The 15542-nt window shown below is 45.1% G+C and overlaps 1 protein-coding gene across 1 annotated transcript in view; it reads left to right on the forward strand.

Annotated features, from left to right (window-relative positions):
• Positions 1-15542, forward strand: part of FSTL1 (follistatin like 1) — a 121110-nt gene that overhangs the window by 82100 nt on the left and 23468 nt on the right. The gene's annotated exons all lie outside the window — the stretch shown is intronic.

Here is a 15542-nt window from a genome sequence, read left to right on the forward strand (position 1 = left end):
CTCCTGTCCTTCATTCATGGCTGCCAAGAGACATAGCCGGGCACAGAGCAGAACTGGACCGCCACAAGCCACCCCTCACTCACACCGCTACCATCCGTCCCCTTACCTTTCTGTCTGCTTCCAGGGGGGCCCAGGCCTGGCACCGGCAAGCTGCTTTCTGTGTGCCTGCTCCCACTGCCTGTCCTCTCCTGCTCCTGTCCATACTGGGAATTAGGACCCGGATGATTGCATTAACAGATATCACGCTAATGCAATCATCCGGGTGCTGGGGTGACACATAGGAGCAAGGGAGGACAGACCCAGAAGCAGGCAGCAAGAAGAAGCTTGCTGGCACCGGGCCCGGGGAATTTTGCCCCCCCCCCCCGCCCCCCCTCTCGGCGGCCCTGCCTTTCTGTCTTCCTCCTCCTCCTATCCCTTTCCTCCCCCCAACCCCATCATCAGTGAACCAAGTTTTTCTCTTTCACTGCTGGTCCTGTCTCTCTCCACAATCCCCTTTGGACTGTGCTGCAAAGTGCAGTCTCCATTGAATGTCTGCTGTCACTCTGTGGAGGAATAAATACAGTCATCTGCCACCAGCATTCCTTCTGTTGCCAGTTAATAATGAAGAAATAAACCCCAGCACAGCAGAGTAAATCTCACTATAACCTCTCTAATCCTTTGCCCCCCCCCCCCCCCCCCCCCCCACCGCTCCACTGAATGCTTCTTTGGCTGTGCAGAACAACTTCAAAGGGATGAAATGAGGGGACAAAGAGGATTTAAATATGAAACTGTTGACAAGAAGATAAATGGCACTACACAGGAGTTTATTAGTAGTGGGGGTTTTGCCATGACAATGACCTCCCCCCTTCCCTAACAAAGAATTCCACAGATGCTGCTTGTGGTTTGTAAGTGAGGATACAGCAGTGTTTCTTAGATTCCATTTAACTCAGGTGCACCAGGGACACTTGCTATTAGGTTTAGTTATGGAGCATCACAAAGAGAGAAGTCCTGAATGCATATGTGTGTGCACATATGTGCAATCCAGCCCTGCCACACACATTATCACAAGCCCTTTTAAATGGCTAGTCTGCGGGCTCCTTTTACAAAGTGGCACTAGCGATTAGCGTGCGCTGAATGCGAAGAAGCCCATGGGAATTGAATGGACTTCTTCACATTCAGCGACCGCTGATCTGTAGCATCGTTTTTGTAAAAGGAGCACTGTGTTTGTTAATTATAGAATTTTCTTAACTGAGGTGCACAACCAGATGGTAAAATAGTGTACATTAGGAGTCTGCAGGCAAAAATGTTCATTTTGGTTTGTTTCCCTTAGCATTGTGGAGATTTTGTTTTGTTTTATTTGGGTTTTTACAACTGTTTATTTTTTAAGTTTCGGGGGTGAAGCTGTTAATAGTGCATACTGTTGCACATAATGCATGATATTGATCAAATAGTGTGCCTTATTGCTCAGTAGTGCACAATATTGCACAAGAGTCTGCCTATTCATAAATAGGGTGCACTACTAAGTAATAGTGCACAGTGTTGCACAATAGTGTACACTATTTATGACAGGGAGAAAAAAAAATACATTTGGGTTTTTTCCCTGTCATTTCAGGTTAAAAATTACAAACACATCTCTAGTGTACATTACGTCAGTGCTTCTAAACCCGGTCCTCGGGGCACACCCTGCCAGTCAGGTTTTCAGGATATCCACAATGAATATGCATGAGATAGATTTACATGCACTGCCTTCCTGGTATCTTTTATTCTTTTGTGTTTCATTTTAAATCAAGTCAGCTGTTCTGCAGACTAAGGAAATATATTTCACTTATCTAACCTCATTCCTTTTCCCTCCCTCCCCCTCCCCAAATGCCTGTTTTTTAACCCAGTTAAAAGCAGCTTGGCATGTCGTCACAAACCCTGGAGAGGTGAAGCCAGTCAACATGATAAATATTTATTTGAATGTAGCCCATGAAAACTGGCAGGCACTGAGGGTCAGATGCACTAAACTTAACGAGCCAGCAATGTGGTTTTTAAACTGGTTCTAGCCAGTTTAGCATGCAAGTAGTAAACCGGGACATGCATGAAAGGGTTCTCCGAGCCATTTTCCTGTCACGGTAGCAGCTAATGAAAATGGAATGCAAATGATCTAATTACTATTATAATGTGAATGCGATGTGATGCACTACTGTTTCCGACCAAGTGCACCATGGAAAACCTAACTGGAGGTCTGCACCTCTCGTTGGGGCTGCTGTGAGTGGGACCCATGCAGAGGAGGACGCCCATCGCAAAAATTGGAAGAAAAAAAAACATCCAAGTGCTCGTCAGGGACATCCTTTCAAGTGCCTATCACTTGGACGTCCTTCACTCAAAAAAAAAAAAAAGGACGTCTCTGATGAGCACTTGGACTGTTTTTTTCTTCAGATTTTGTGATGGGCGTCCTTCTCTTGGACGTGTTTTTCTTACGTACCCGAAATGACCACCGCCGGAGAGAATCGGGGATTGGGACGTGCGAGGATGTCCAAATCAAAACTATTTGGATGTCCCTTTCGATTATACCCCTCCAGGTCTCTCTTAGCCAATCACAGCGCGTTTAGCTGTTACTGGTGTCAGCTAAACGCGCTGTGATTGGCTGAGAGAGACCTGGAGGAGCATAATCGAAAGGGACGTCCAAATGGTTTTGATTTGGACGTCCTCACACATCCCGATCCCCGATTCTCTCCGGTGGTGGTCATTTCGGGCACGTAAGAAAAACACGTCCAAGAGAAGGACGCCCATCACAAAATCTGAAGAAAAAAACGTCCGAGTGCTCGTCAGGGACATCCTTTTTTTTTTTTGAGAGTGAGGACGTGTATGAAGCCGTCTTTGGCATGCGCAGAGCAGCCAGCATAACGATTGGCTGCTCTGTGCATGCTCAGCTGGCCGACTGGCTTCCCCTCCTTAAGAAGGAAATTGCATGCAAATGAGCTAACAGCAAGCAGCTCATTTGCATGCGATTTCCTTCATGCATGCCCGTTTTTTACCGATTTATTTATTTGTTGCATTTGTATCCCACATTTTACCACCTATTTGCAGGCTCAGTGTGGCTTACAATGTTCCGTTATGGCATTCGCCATTCCAGAGTAAAAGATATGGTTAGTGTTACATAAAGAATAGTATGACATAGTAGAAATTTAGCAGACAGGCAAATAAAGCGCTAGTCAGAGAGTAAGGTATCGTGGTGATGTGTTACATTTGTACTTGTTAATCGTTGTGGTATGCCTTGTTGAAGAGATAGGTCTTCAGAGATTTACAAAAGTTGATTAGGTCAAAAATTGTTTTTAAGTTACGTGGTAATGCATTCCACAACTGCATGCCCATGTAGGAGAAGCTGGACGCATGTGTTAGTCTGTATTTTAGTCCTTTGCAGTAGGGGAAGTGTAGATTAAGGAATGTGCGGGCTGATCTTTCAGCATTCCTGGGTGGCAAGTCAACAAGGTCTAACATGTAGGCCAGGGCATCTCCGTGAATGATTTTATGAACTAGAGTGCAGATCTTGAACGCTGAAGGCTCACCTTTTCACTGCTGCCTTTGGCTGCTAGCCACTACCCATTTGTCCTCCTCCCTGTTCCTCTTTACCCTGTAATTCCCTTGCCCGTAATGTCTTGTCTGTCTGTTTTACCTAGATTGTAAGCTCTTTGTGCAGGGACTGTCTCTCTATGTCAATTGTTCAGCGCTGCCTGCGTCTGGTAGCGCTATATAAATGCTAATAGTAGTAGTAGTCGTAGTCTAGATGACTCAGCACCATTGACTGTACCAGGTTGTGAAAAATGGCCCTTGGGAAGAAAGGTTTTACTCTTTTAAGTTTCTACATTGAATGGAACATCTTCTTAGTTGTATTCTTCACATGACTTTCAAGTGTAAGATTTCGATCAATGGTAACTCCGAGAATTTTCAGGGTGTCTGAAACGGGAAGGGAAAGGTTTGCTGTGGTTATAGTGGTGAATTTGCTTGTATTATGTTGTGAAGTAAGTATAAGACATTGTGTTGTTTCTGCATTAAGTTTCAACTGAAATGCATTTGCCCATGAATGCATGGTTTGGAAGCTTTGGTTGATGTCATTGGTGATTTCCTTTAGATCATGTTTGAACGGGATGTAGATCGTGACGTCATCTGCGTATATGTATGGATTGAGTTTCTGATTGGATAGTAATTTGGCCAAGGGTGTCATCATTAGGTTGAAGAGGGTCGGTGAGAGGTGTAAATTCTAGGGGCCCTCTTTGCGCCCCAGGAAAACCCTTCTGTAGGGCCAAAGGGTCTGTTCTTCCACTATGTGTTGGGCCGCCTGCCTAAATCCTTTTGATATTCCATTCCAGTGATATGTCTCTTGTGTAGATACCAGAAGGCATAAGTCTAGGATACTGTCCATGACCATAGTCTTCTATCTATCAGGATCTAAGTAGATACTTGTACATTTAAGTGTCTATAAATATATGGTATTGGAAATCTATAAAATTTAGTGTAAAAAGTGCGTGTGTGTCTTAGCTTCTAGTTAAAATGACAGGTAAAGAGTAATTGGAAATAGAGACAGAGATAGATTTCAGAGAGAAGACTTTAATCTTACCAAGTTGTTCAATTAAGTACAGACATCAAACAGATTCTGGATATAACCGGACAGAGAGCTCCGCTGCTTCCAATGCGTTGGGGAAGGACTCCGAAACTATGGCAAAATCTCCCTCCTTTTATACCCACAGCTCTCAATAGAAGTCTATGGCAGGACCTATTTTTTATAATATTTCACAATTTCTGAGATCATACTTTCGCATCCGGCCACAAGTACATCTGTACCCAACTCCTTCCGTTCCATCTATCTCTAGAGATTGCCACATTTTCCGGTAATGTCAACATGTTTTCTCTTCTGCCAGAACATCTTATTTTTAGCATATCAGTTTCACTTCCTCTTTTTTATCATCTTATGATCTCAGTTTCAGCTTATAGAAAGACAAACTCCATTTTAATAAGCGCTACATACAATTTGTATCTGATTTTGTTAAGACTCATCTATAAGGCCATTAGTAGGTTATCACACTATTCCAGTGGATAGATCTTAAACTAGAACGCATATTAACTTGCAGGAAAAGCAAGTCCTTGCTCAGCCAGTCATAGATTTTTAAACCTAGCTGGTATTTTTACAGCCTGAGTCCTAAAATCTGGCCTTCCACCCTTCCGGTGGGCATCCAGTGAGGGCCTCTTGCTGTAGTATAATTATACAGAGGGGAGATCCTTGAGGAACTGCACATTCGGGTATCCATGGGGGTGATGTAATCGAGTTAGATATCACTTGGTATGATCTTGTGGTCAGGAATCCTTTAAACCAGTTAAGAACGTTGCCTCCTATTCCGAAGTATTCTAGGATGTGTAGTAGTATTTCATGGTTAACCATGTCAAAGGCACTGGACATGTCAAATTGTAAGAGAAGTATGTTGTTGCCAGTTGCAATTGCTTGTTTAAATTTAGTCAGGAGGGTAACTAGTACTGTTTCGATACTGTGGCTGGACCGAAATCCTGATTGAGAATCGTGAAGAATTGAGAATTTGTTTAGGTAGTTGGTGAGCTGCTTGGTAACCTACTTCTGTTAGTTTGGTTATCAGCGGGATGGATGCTACTGGGCGATAGTTGGTTAAGTCATTTGTACTTTTCTTTGCATCTTTTGGTATAGGGGTAAGTAGTATGTTTCCTTTGTCCTTTGGGAAGAGTCCATTTTGTAACATATAATTCAGATGCATCATTGGGTCAGATATGAGTTGTTGAGGGGCAAGTTTTATAAGGTTATTAGGGCATATGTCTAGTTTGCATTGGGATTTGGCGAATCTTTTGAGTGCTTGGGAGATGATATCCTCCGAAAGTGTGTTGAAGTTAGTCCATGTTCGGTCAGCTGGATATTCATCAGGGTTTGGGTCTAGACATTCAAGGAGTTTTATGTAGTCGATAGTATTGGCCGGAATCATGAGTCGTAGCGTTACAATTTTCTCTTTGAAGTATTTTGCGAGATTGTCTGCTGATGGGGTGTCTGAGTTGTTAGAAGTAACTGGTGTAGTGTTTAGTAATTTGTTCACGAGTTGGAAAAGTTTATGTGTATCCTTGTAGTCTGGTCCAATTTTAGTTTTGTAGTATGATCTTTTTGTTTGTCTAATGATGTATTTGTATTTTCTTTGTAGATTCGCTAAGGGATCGGTAAAGGAAGGGCTCTTTCCATGGAGTTAGTGCATCTGGCTTTGAATTGCTTCTGAGTGCACTTTTAAATACCACAGCAAAGGGAACTGTATAGATCTGTGTAGCTAGAATGCTTCGTAGACCCTTTAGAGTGCTTCGACCCACTTATACATCCAGTCCTCTACTTCACATAAGAGGAACAGGGAGAATAGCTTTAGTCTGCTTTCACTCTGCTTAAAGCTCTGAGACAACCGTTTCTCATGAAGCCCCAGAGCTCAGTGTGATCACACATTTCTTTTTTTAAAATCTTATTTACTGTTCTTCCTTCTTTAATGATGTGCTCTTGCCTGGACTTGACAACAGAGCACCACAGGGACATCTGAGAAGTGGAAAAGAACAGGCCATTCATTATGTGAAGTGAGCGCAGCCAGTGGGGGAGGGACAGCTCTATTGCTTCTTCAGAGTGTTGGGGGCGGGGAAGGTGGACTAGAAAAGCTGATAGTAAAACCAGGAATCTGCTGGGGAAGGATTACAGCCCTGCATGGATCCTATAGCAAGATGAAGAATAATAGGCAACCAAGTATACAGGCACTGTGAACTGTGATTTGGCTGTTATACACAGCAGCCAAGAGGGCCCCTGAGAAGAAAATTATAGCCATGCCCCTAGCTAGCTCCACCCCACTCCTCCCAGTCACGCCCATAGCTTCACCCCACCTCCCAGCTAGGGGTATAGCTATACCCCTAACTCCACCCAGTCCCACCCCCAATGCCCTCTTGGCTCCTCCCTCAATGGACTTCAGTTGGCTGCAACAAGCAGCTTCCTTCTAAGGCAGCAGGGGATGGTTTAGTAAAACATCATCTCCTATTGCCGTGGGACCAGTCTCACAATAACAGCTGTGAGATTTTGCAGTTCTTATTCAAGACTGGCCCCATGACAGCAGAAGGTAACATTTTATTAAGCCATCTCGTCCTTCCAATGGTGAAGGAGGCTGCTCAGCAGGAGATCGCCACACCCCAGTGGGAGTACGGGAGATGACCCATGAAAGTGGGAGACTTGGCAGGTCTGGTTATATAGGTGGGGCAGCCACTGTCTTTGATCTGAGCCTGGGCCTCTCAGTGCAGGTAGCCATATCTGCCCCTATCCCCTGTGTACATCAGTGGCGTCTCTAGACAGAAATATTTGGGGTGGCAACAGTGGAGCAAAGTACCTATGGGGGGTAGCAAGCCAAAATGATATTTCCGCACATCATACCCCTCATTTGCCCTACTTTTATAATTAGTAATACAAGACACCAGGGCCTTCAATGCAATAAAGAAACCCTACCCCCCCCTCCAGCTAGTTTCAGTTACCCAGTAAAACTACCATTATAATTCATAGGATCATTCAACAAATTCTTCTGTGTGAGCGTAGAGTCTGGATTTTCTTCAGAATTCTACAGAATCACAATATAAAGCGTACACCTCCAGTTCTATATCACAAACTAAATATTCTCCAATAGTGGAGCTATCCTCCTTAGAACTCACCATTCAAAAAATATTCAAATTGTGATTACCACCTCAGGACTGGACATGCTCTTTCCACTGCCGGACATAGCCACAGGGGAATCTTTGGGCTCAGCCTCCACCAGAACTGCAGCACCCCTTTACCTTTGCTGGTGGGGATGCCAAAACCCTGCCAACCAAATAAATACAGTGCCATCGCTGCCCTCCTTACTACTACTACTACTACTTATCATTTCTATAGCGCTACTAGACGCACGCAGCGCTGTACACTTGAACATGAAGAGACAGTCCCTGCTCGACAGAGCTTACAGTCTAATTAGGACAGACAAACAGGACAAATAAGAGATAAGGGAATATTAAGGTGAGGATGATAAAATATGGGTTCTGAACAAGTGAATAAGGGTTAGGAGTTAAAAGCAGCATCAAAAAGGTGGGCTTTTAGCTTAGATTTGAAGACGGCCCGAGATGGAGCTTGACGTAACGGCTCAGGAAGTCTATTCCAGGCATATGGTGCAGCAAGATAAAAGGAACGGAGTCTGGAGTTAGCGGTCGAGGAGAAGGGTGCAGATAAGAGAGATTTACCCAGTGGAGTTCCCAGGGAGGAATGTAGGGAGAGATGAGAGTGGAGAGGTACTGAGGAGCTGCAGAGTGAATGCACTTATAGGTCAATAAGAGGAGTTTGAACTGTATGCGGAAACGGATAGGAAGCCAGTGAAGTGACTTGAGGAGAGGGCTAATGTGAGCATAACGACCCTGGCGGAATATTAGTCGTGCAGCAGAATTTTGAACAGATTGAAGAGGAGAGAGATGGCTAAGTGGGAGACCTGTGAGAAGCAAGTTGCAATAGTCTAAGCGAGAGGTGATAAGAGTGAGAATGAGGGTTCTGGTAGTGTGCTCAGAAAGGAAAGGGCGAATTTTGCTGATATTATAGAGAAAGAAATGACAGGTTTTAGCAGGAGAGGGAGGAGTCGAAGATGACCCCAAGGTTACGAGCTGATGAGACAGGAAGGATGAGAGTGTTATCCACAGAAATAGAGAATGGGGGAGGAGGAGAGGTTGGTTTAGGGGGAAAGATAAGAAGCTCAGTCTTGGTCATGTTTAGTTTCTGATGGCGCTGAGACATCCAGGCAGCAATGTCAGACAGGCAGGCTGATACTTTGGCCTGGGTTTCGGCTGAGTTTTCTGGTGTGGAGAGGTAGATCTGGGAGTCATCAGCGTAAAGATGATACTGAAAACCATGGGATAAGATCAGAGTACCAAGGGAAGAAGTATAGATGGAGAAGAGAAGAGGTCCCAGGACAGATCCCTGAGGTACACCAACTTACAGTGGGATAGAAGTAGAAGAGGATCCACTAGAGTATACCCTAAAGGTATGCTGGGAGAGATAAGAAGAAAACCAGGAAAGAACAGAGCCCTGAAATCCAAGTGAGGACAGTGTATCAAGGAGCAGGCTGTGATCAACAGTGTCAAAAGCAGCAGATAGATCGAGAAGGATGAGGATAGAATAGAGACCTTTGGATCTGGCTAGGAACAGATCATTGGAGACTTTAGCCAGCGTTGTTTCAGTTGAATGAAGGGGGCGAAAGCCAGATTGAAGTGGATCAAGAATAGCTTGAGATGAAAGAAAGTCAAGGCAACAGCGGTGAACAGCATGTTCAAGTATCTTGGATAGGAAAGGGAGGAGGGAGATGGGGCGATAGTTTGAAGGACAGGTAGGGTCCAATGAAGGATTTTTAAGGAGTGGTGTGACTACGGCATGTTTGAAGGCATCAGGAACAGTCACAGTGGACAGTGAAAGATTGAGGATATGACAGATAAACGGGATGACAGTAGGAGAGATAGTGTTAAGTAGATGGGTGGGAATAGGATCAGAGGAACAGGTAGTTAGTTTCGAGGAGCAAAGAAGATGTGTAGTTTCCTCTTCAGTGATTTCAGAAAAGGAAGAAAAGGAGGCAGGGGTTGGAGGGTTGAGAGAAAGGACTAAGGGAAGGAGAGGTGGAGGTGACCTGGTTGACAATGCAAGTTTAATCTTGTGAACCTTATCATGAAAGAACTCAGCCAGAGTCTGGGGGGAAAGTGAAGGGGGGTTGGAGGTGAAGGCACTTTGAGGAGAGAGTTCAGTGTGGCAAAGAGACGATGAGGGTTTGAGCCAAGAGAATTAGTCAACTGGATGTAATAGTCCTGTTTGGCAAGTAAAAGAGCAGACTGGAAGGAGGTCAGCAAGAATTTGAAATGTATGAAGTCAGCATGGGCACGGGATTTCAGCCAAAGGCGTTCAGCAGAGCAGGCACAGGAACGTAGGTAGCGGATTCTAGAGGTCAGCCAAGGTTGGGGTTTGTTACGTTTTACAGAACGGGGAATGAGAGGAGCGAGAGTATCCAGAGCAGAGTAGAGAATAGTATTATAGGAAGAGACAGCCTCATTGACAGACTTGGATAACATAGTGGTAGAGAAGAGATTTGAAACATTGGAGGACAGAGTAGAAGGGTCAATAGCTTGAAGATTCCTAAATGTATTGGTTAAGATTGGACGGGACTGGAGAGGAGGGTGTTTAAGTGTGAAAGTTATCAGATGATGGTCAGAGAGGGAAAGAGTTGAGGCACAGAAACTGGAGAGTGAGCAGTTAGAGGAGAGGATAAGATCAAGACAGTGGCCATTCTGGTGAGTGGGGGCAGTGGAGCACAGTTGAAGATTGAAAGAGGATGTTAAAGCAAGAAACTGCGAAACATAAGAGTCAGAGGGATCATTAGCATGAATGTTAAAATCCCCAAGAATGAGGGAAGCCGGCAAGTGCTTTCAGCCACTGACACCGGGCCTTCTTGACTTTCTCCTCACTCTGGGTGTCTTTTACTAAGGCGTGCTCACGTTTTTAGCGCGCGCTAAAATTGTGGCTGCGCTAAATGTTAGAGACGCCAATGCATTCCTATGGGCGCCTCTAACGTTTAGCACGGCCACACGCCTTAGTAAAAGACACCCTCTGTTTCCTTAAGGCAGAAGTCGGTGCGTGCCTTGATGCTGGGACCTCTCTCGCATGTGCCCATGAAACGCCCATTTTCCCAGCCACATACCCCTTTTTGCCTGTGTGCATTTAAAAATAGGCAGAGTGCGTTACAGAATAAGTTTAGGGAGTTGTGTGCATAAATTCTGAGTACTGACAATTAGTGCTCATTATTGCTTGTTAAGTGCTGTTAGAGCTACTACTACTTATCATTTCTAAAGCGCTACTAGATGTACGCAGTGCTGTACACTTGAACATGAAGAGACAGTCCCTTGTCGACAGAGCTTACAATCTAATTGATTGGCTTGTTAAGCCAATTAAGTTATGCGCATTGTTATAGAATACGCTTGGATTTTGGCACAGAACGCTAGGCACACTATATAGAATCTAGGGAATAGCAGCTAACCAGTTATATCCTGTGATATAGCCAGCTATCTGTGAATATTCAAGTGTTGGACAGCAAAATTTAGCAGGCAAACTGACCGCATAAATAGCAGTTCTATCTTTGCTCACTATTAACATAACCGGCAAGCACTGAATATTCACATTACCGGTTAAGTTAGAACTGGCCCAAAACCCCTGTATATTCAATGCCAGTCACGGGAAATGGCTCAACATTGAATATCCGGGTCAGTGCCACTGGCAGCAGCTAACTGCGCTGCCTGCCAGTGGCTGAATATCGGGGGGGGGGGGGGGGGGGGTACCCATGCTGGTCTCTTCCAAATTCTAAGCACACATAATATTTGAAGGAAGTGTGTTAGGTTTAGTGTGTAGTAAAATAGCTGCGGGAGGGGGGGGGGGGTTGTATGTGACACAGGACATCAAACACATAACATATACAATGTGAACCAATTATGTATGTGTTTGATGACTTGTGTGACATCATAGCCCACCTATGTGAGGTCATATGTTGCACTGCTTAGAACACAGTTACTTCCAGGGCTTAAGGCAGAGCTTCTCAAACTTATCCTGAGGACCCCACAGCCAGTTAGGATGTCAAGATATCCATAATAAATATTCATAAGATAAATTTGCATAGATTGGAGCCAATGCATACAGATCTATTACACGAACATTCATTGTGGATATCCAAGCTGTGAGGGTTCCCAAGACAGGTTTGGCAAGCCCTGGCTTAAAGGAACTTAATGAATTTCAAAAATGATGACATAGACTTGAACATCCCAATATTCAAAACCCTGTATCCATACAGTGGTTGACACTATCCGTCCTTATTCAGATGCACTGTCAGGGCAAATCCATAAACCAGGTGCTAATATTTATACACTCCTATAGAATAGGTTTCTACCAAGTGCCCTTTTATAGAATTTGACCCTATACAGATAGTGCTGCTGAATATCCTTCCAGACCATCTCAGCACCAGTCAGTGCTGGGGCAGTACAGAGGCATAGCATGGATGGAGGAAGAAATTATCCAGGGGGCAGCTGTCCTAAAGATATCAATATATTTTTCTGTTATTGCTTGCTTGCTTGCTTCATAAGAACAATACCTGAATTTTAAATTTATGTGGAACAAATGTCACAGATATTCAAATAAAAGAAACAGAAGCGAAGTAGAGGGCTGAAGAGCTCGGGTGAACATCTCTAATTGGGAGAATACTGTAAGCCTCTTCCCAAAAGCTTCTGCCAATTAACTAACAATTGTCTTTGTCAGTGATATTCTTTCTCTTGGCCTCTCCCAGGGACGGAAGGCAAAGAGCTGAACAGGTGTCAAAAGCAAACAATAGCAGACTCAATATTGCCACTGTTCAGATTGTGTGGGTTGCTTGCTGCTCTATCCAGAATGATGTTCAGTGTTGCTTGCAACCTAGATAGCAGCACTGAAACGCCATAACTGGCATTTAAAAATACGACAACTGCGATGTTTCAATATTAACCCAGAAATGTTTAGATCATAGAATAAAGGTATTATTACTAGGTTTCTGTGGGCTTTCCTGGCCTTCTAAGTGGCTCACACATATCTAGCATAGGGGGTTCTCAACCAGTGGCGTAGCCAGACTGCCAATTTTGGGTGGGCCTGAACCCAAAGTGGGTGGGCACAAAATTTTCTCTCTACCCCCCTCCCCCAGCAAAATGTAGTCACACTCAGATACATTTGTCACACAGGGTAAAGTGCTGCTTTTCAGTGCATCAGATTTCAGACAATTTATTTAATAGCCTAATCCTTTTCAGTGAACTTTCAGAGGCCAAAACCTCCTGCCTCAGGTCAGTATAATGCTGTTACGGTATCCTCTCCTGACCTAAGGAAGGAAGTATTGGTCTCTGAAACTTTATTAACACCATATTACTTTATCCTAAATTAAAAATACAATTATTTTCTTTACCTTTGTTGTATAGCCATTTACTTTTTCTCATTGTGTTGCTCCCAGTCTCTAGATTCTGCTTTCCTTCGTTTTCGCTTAACTCTTCTGCCAGGGTTTCCTGGCCATTTGTCATTTTTCTCTCCTTTTTCTTTGCTTTCTTCAATATTTTTCTGCCTCTCTCTGTCCAGATTTAATTCATTCTTACTATCCATTCTTTAATTTCCTTCATCTACTTATGGCTTTTCATCTTTTTCTCACCCTTGTTCTCCCCATGCCCCTTCCTCTTATTCTCCAGTCTTTCACTACTCTCCTTTTCCATCCAGCAGCTCTCTTCTTTCTCTCCCCATCCTTCCAGTGTCTCCTCTCTCTCTCCCCATCCTTCCAGTAGTCTCCCCTCTTTCTTTCTGCATCCTTCCATCCAGTGTCACCTCTTTCTCCCTACCCTTCCATCCAGCGTCTTCCCTCTTTCTCTCCCCATCCTTCCACCCATCTACCCTCTCTCCTGATCCTTCCATCTAATGTCTCTCTCTCCCTCCTTCTAACCAGTGTCTATCTCTCTACCCTTTTCTGTTCAGTGTCCCTTCTCTCTCCACATCCTTCCAGTCTCGCCCCTTTCTCTCTGCATCCTTTCAACCATCTCCCCTCTTTACCTCCCCATCCTTCCATCCAGTGTCTCTCTTCCTATCCATCCGTTTTCCCTCTTTCTCTGCCATCCTTCCATCCGTTTTCCCTCTTTCTCTGCCATCCTTCCGTTTTCCCTCTTTCTCTCCCCATCCTTCCGTTTTCCCTCTTTCTCTGCCATCCTTCCGTCTGTTTTCCCTCTTTCTCTTTCTCTCCCCATCCTTCCGTTTTCCCTCTTTCTCTGCCATCCTTCCATCTGTATTCCCTCTTTCTCTCCCCATCCTTCCGTTTTCCCTCTTTCTCTGCCATCCTTCCGTCTGTTTTCCCTCTTTCTCTCCCGATCCTTCCGTTTTCCCTCTTTCTCTGCCATCCTCCCATCTGTTTTCCCTCTTTCTCTCCCCATCCTTCCGTTTTCCCTCTTTCTCTGCCATCCTCCTATCTGTTTTCCCTCTTTCTCTCCCCATCCTCCGTTTTCCCTCTTTCTCTGCCATCCTTCCATCTGTATTCCCTCTTTCTCTCCCCATCCTTCCGTTTTCCCTCTTTCTCTGCCATCCTCCTATCTGTTTCCCTCTTTCTCTCCCCATCCTTCCGTTTTCCCTCTTTCTCTGCCATCCTTCCATCTGTTTTCCCTCTTTCTCTCCCGATCCTTCCGTTTTCCCTCTTTCTCTGCCATCCTCCCATCTGTTTTCCCTCTTTCTCTCCCCATCCTTCCGTTTTCCCTCTTTCTCTGCCATCCTCCCATCTGTTTTCCCTCTTTCTCTCCCCATCCTCCGTTTTCCCTCTTTCTCTGCCATCCTCCCATCTGTTTTCCCTCTTTCTCTCCCCATCCTTCTGTTTTCCCTCTTTCTCCCCAGTCCCCATCCTGCCATCCGTTTTCCCTCTTTCTCTCCCCATCTTTCTGTTTTCCCTCTTTCTCCCCAGTCCCCATCCTGCCATCCGTTTTCCCTCTTTCTCTCCCCATCCTTCCGTTTTCCCTCTTTCTCCCCAGTCCCCATCCTGCCATCTGCTTTCCCTCTTTCTCCCCAGTCCTCATCCTGCCATCCGATTCAGGCCCGCCAGCCCCAGCTACAAAAAGAAGAAGCGCTCAGCTGATTGAGCTGAGCGCCGCCACCAACGCTAAAGACGAGAAAAAAATGTTTAAAAAAAAAAAGCGCGGCACCGCAAGCAGCCTCGAAGCATTGGCTGCTGGCTCTGCAGGCTCCTCCCGTCTCTTATGTCACTGGCCCTGTTTCGCTCCAGGGGCAGTGACGTAAGAGATGGGAGGAGCCTGCAGAGCCAGCAGCCAATGCTTCGAGGCTGCCTTTGATGCCGCGCTTTTTTTTTTTTTTTTACATTTTTTTCTCGTTGTTAACGTTGGCCCAGGCCCACCCAATTTCAGCTCTGGCCCGCCCACTCCCATTGCTCCCATTGCCGGCCACTGCTGCTTTTCCTGTTGAGCAGCAGGGCCGGCGCTACAAAAAGAAGAAGCGCCGGCCCTGCTGCTCAACAGGAAAAGCAGCAGTGGCCGGCAATGGGAGCAATGGGAGTGGGCGGGCCAGAGCTGAAATTGGGTGGGCCTGGGCCCACCCAGGCCCACCCGTAGCTACGCCCCTGTTCTCAACCCAATCCACAGGACACACCCACAATAAATATACATGAGATACTGTAGATCTGTATGTAGTGTTGTCATTGTCTGCACATCTATTTCATGCCTATTCATTGGGAACATCCTGTACGCTTGACTGGTTGGGCATTTAAGAGGCCCTGATTGAGAACCACCACTCTAGCACTTTGTAAAGTGATGATAAAGGTAAAGTTAGTCCCCTGTATGAAAGTACCACGTCGCATACAACTTATGGGGGTCATAGGAGCCAACTTTTCAAAATTATTGGGGGTGCTAAGCCCAATGGAAATAACCCCTCCCTGGACACATACAAGAAATTTTCTCAATAT

Source organism: Microcaecilia unicolor, chromosome 5 (genome assembly GCF_901765095.1).
Source record: "Microcaecilia unicolor chromosome 5, aMicUni1.1, whole genome shotgun sequence".
Classification (NCBI taxonomy): domain Eukaryota; kingdom Metazoa; phylum Chordata; class Amphibia; order Gymnophiona; family Siphonopidae; genus Microcaecilia; species Microcaecilia unicolor.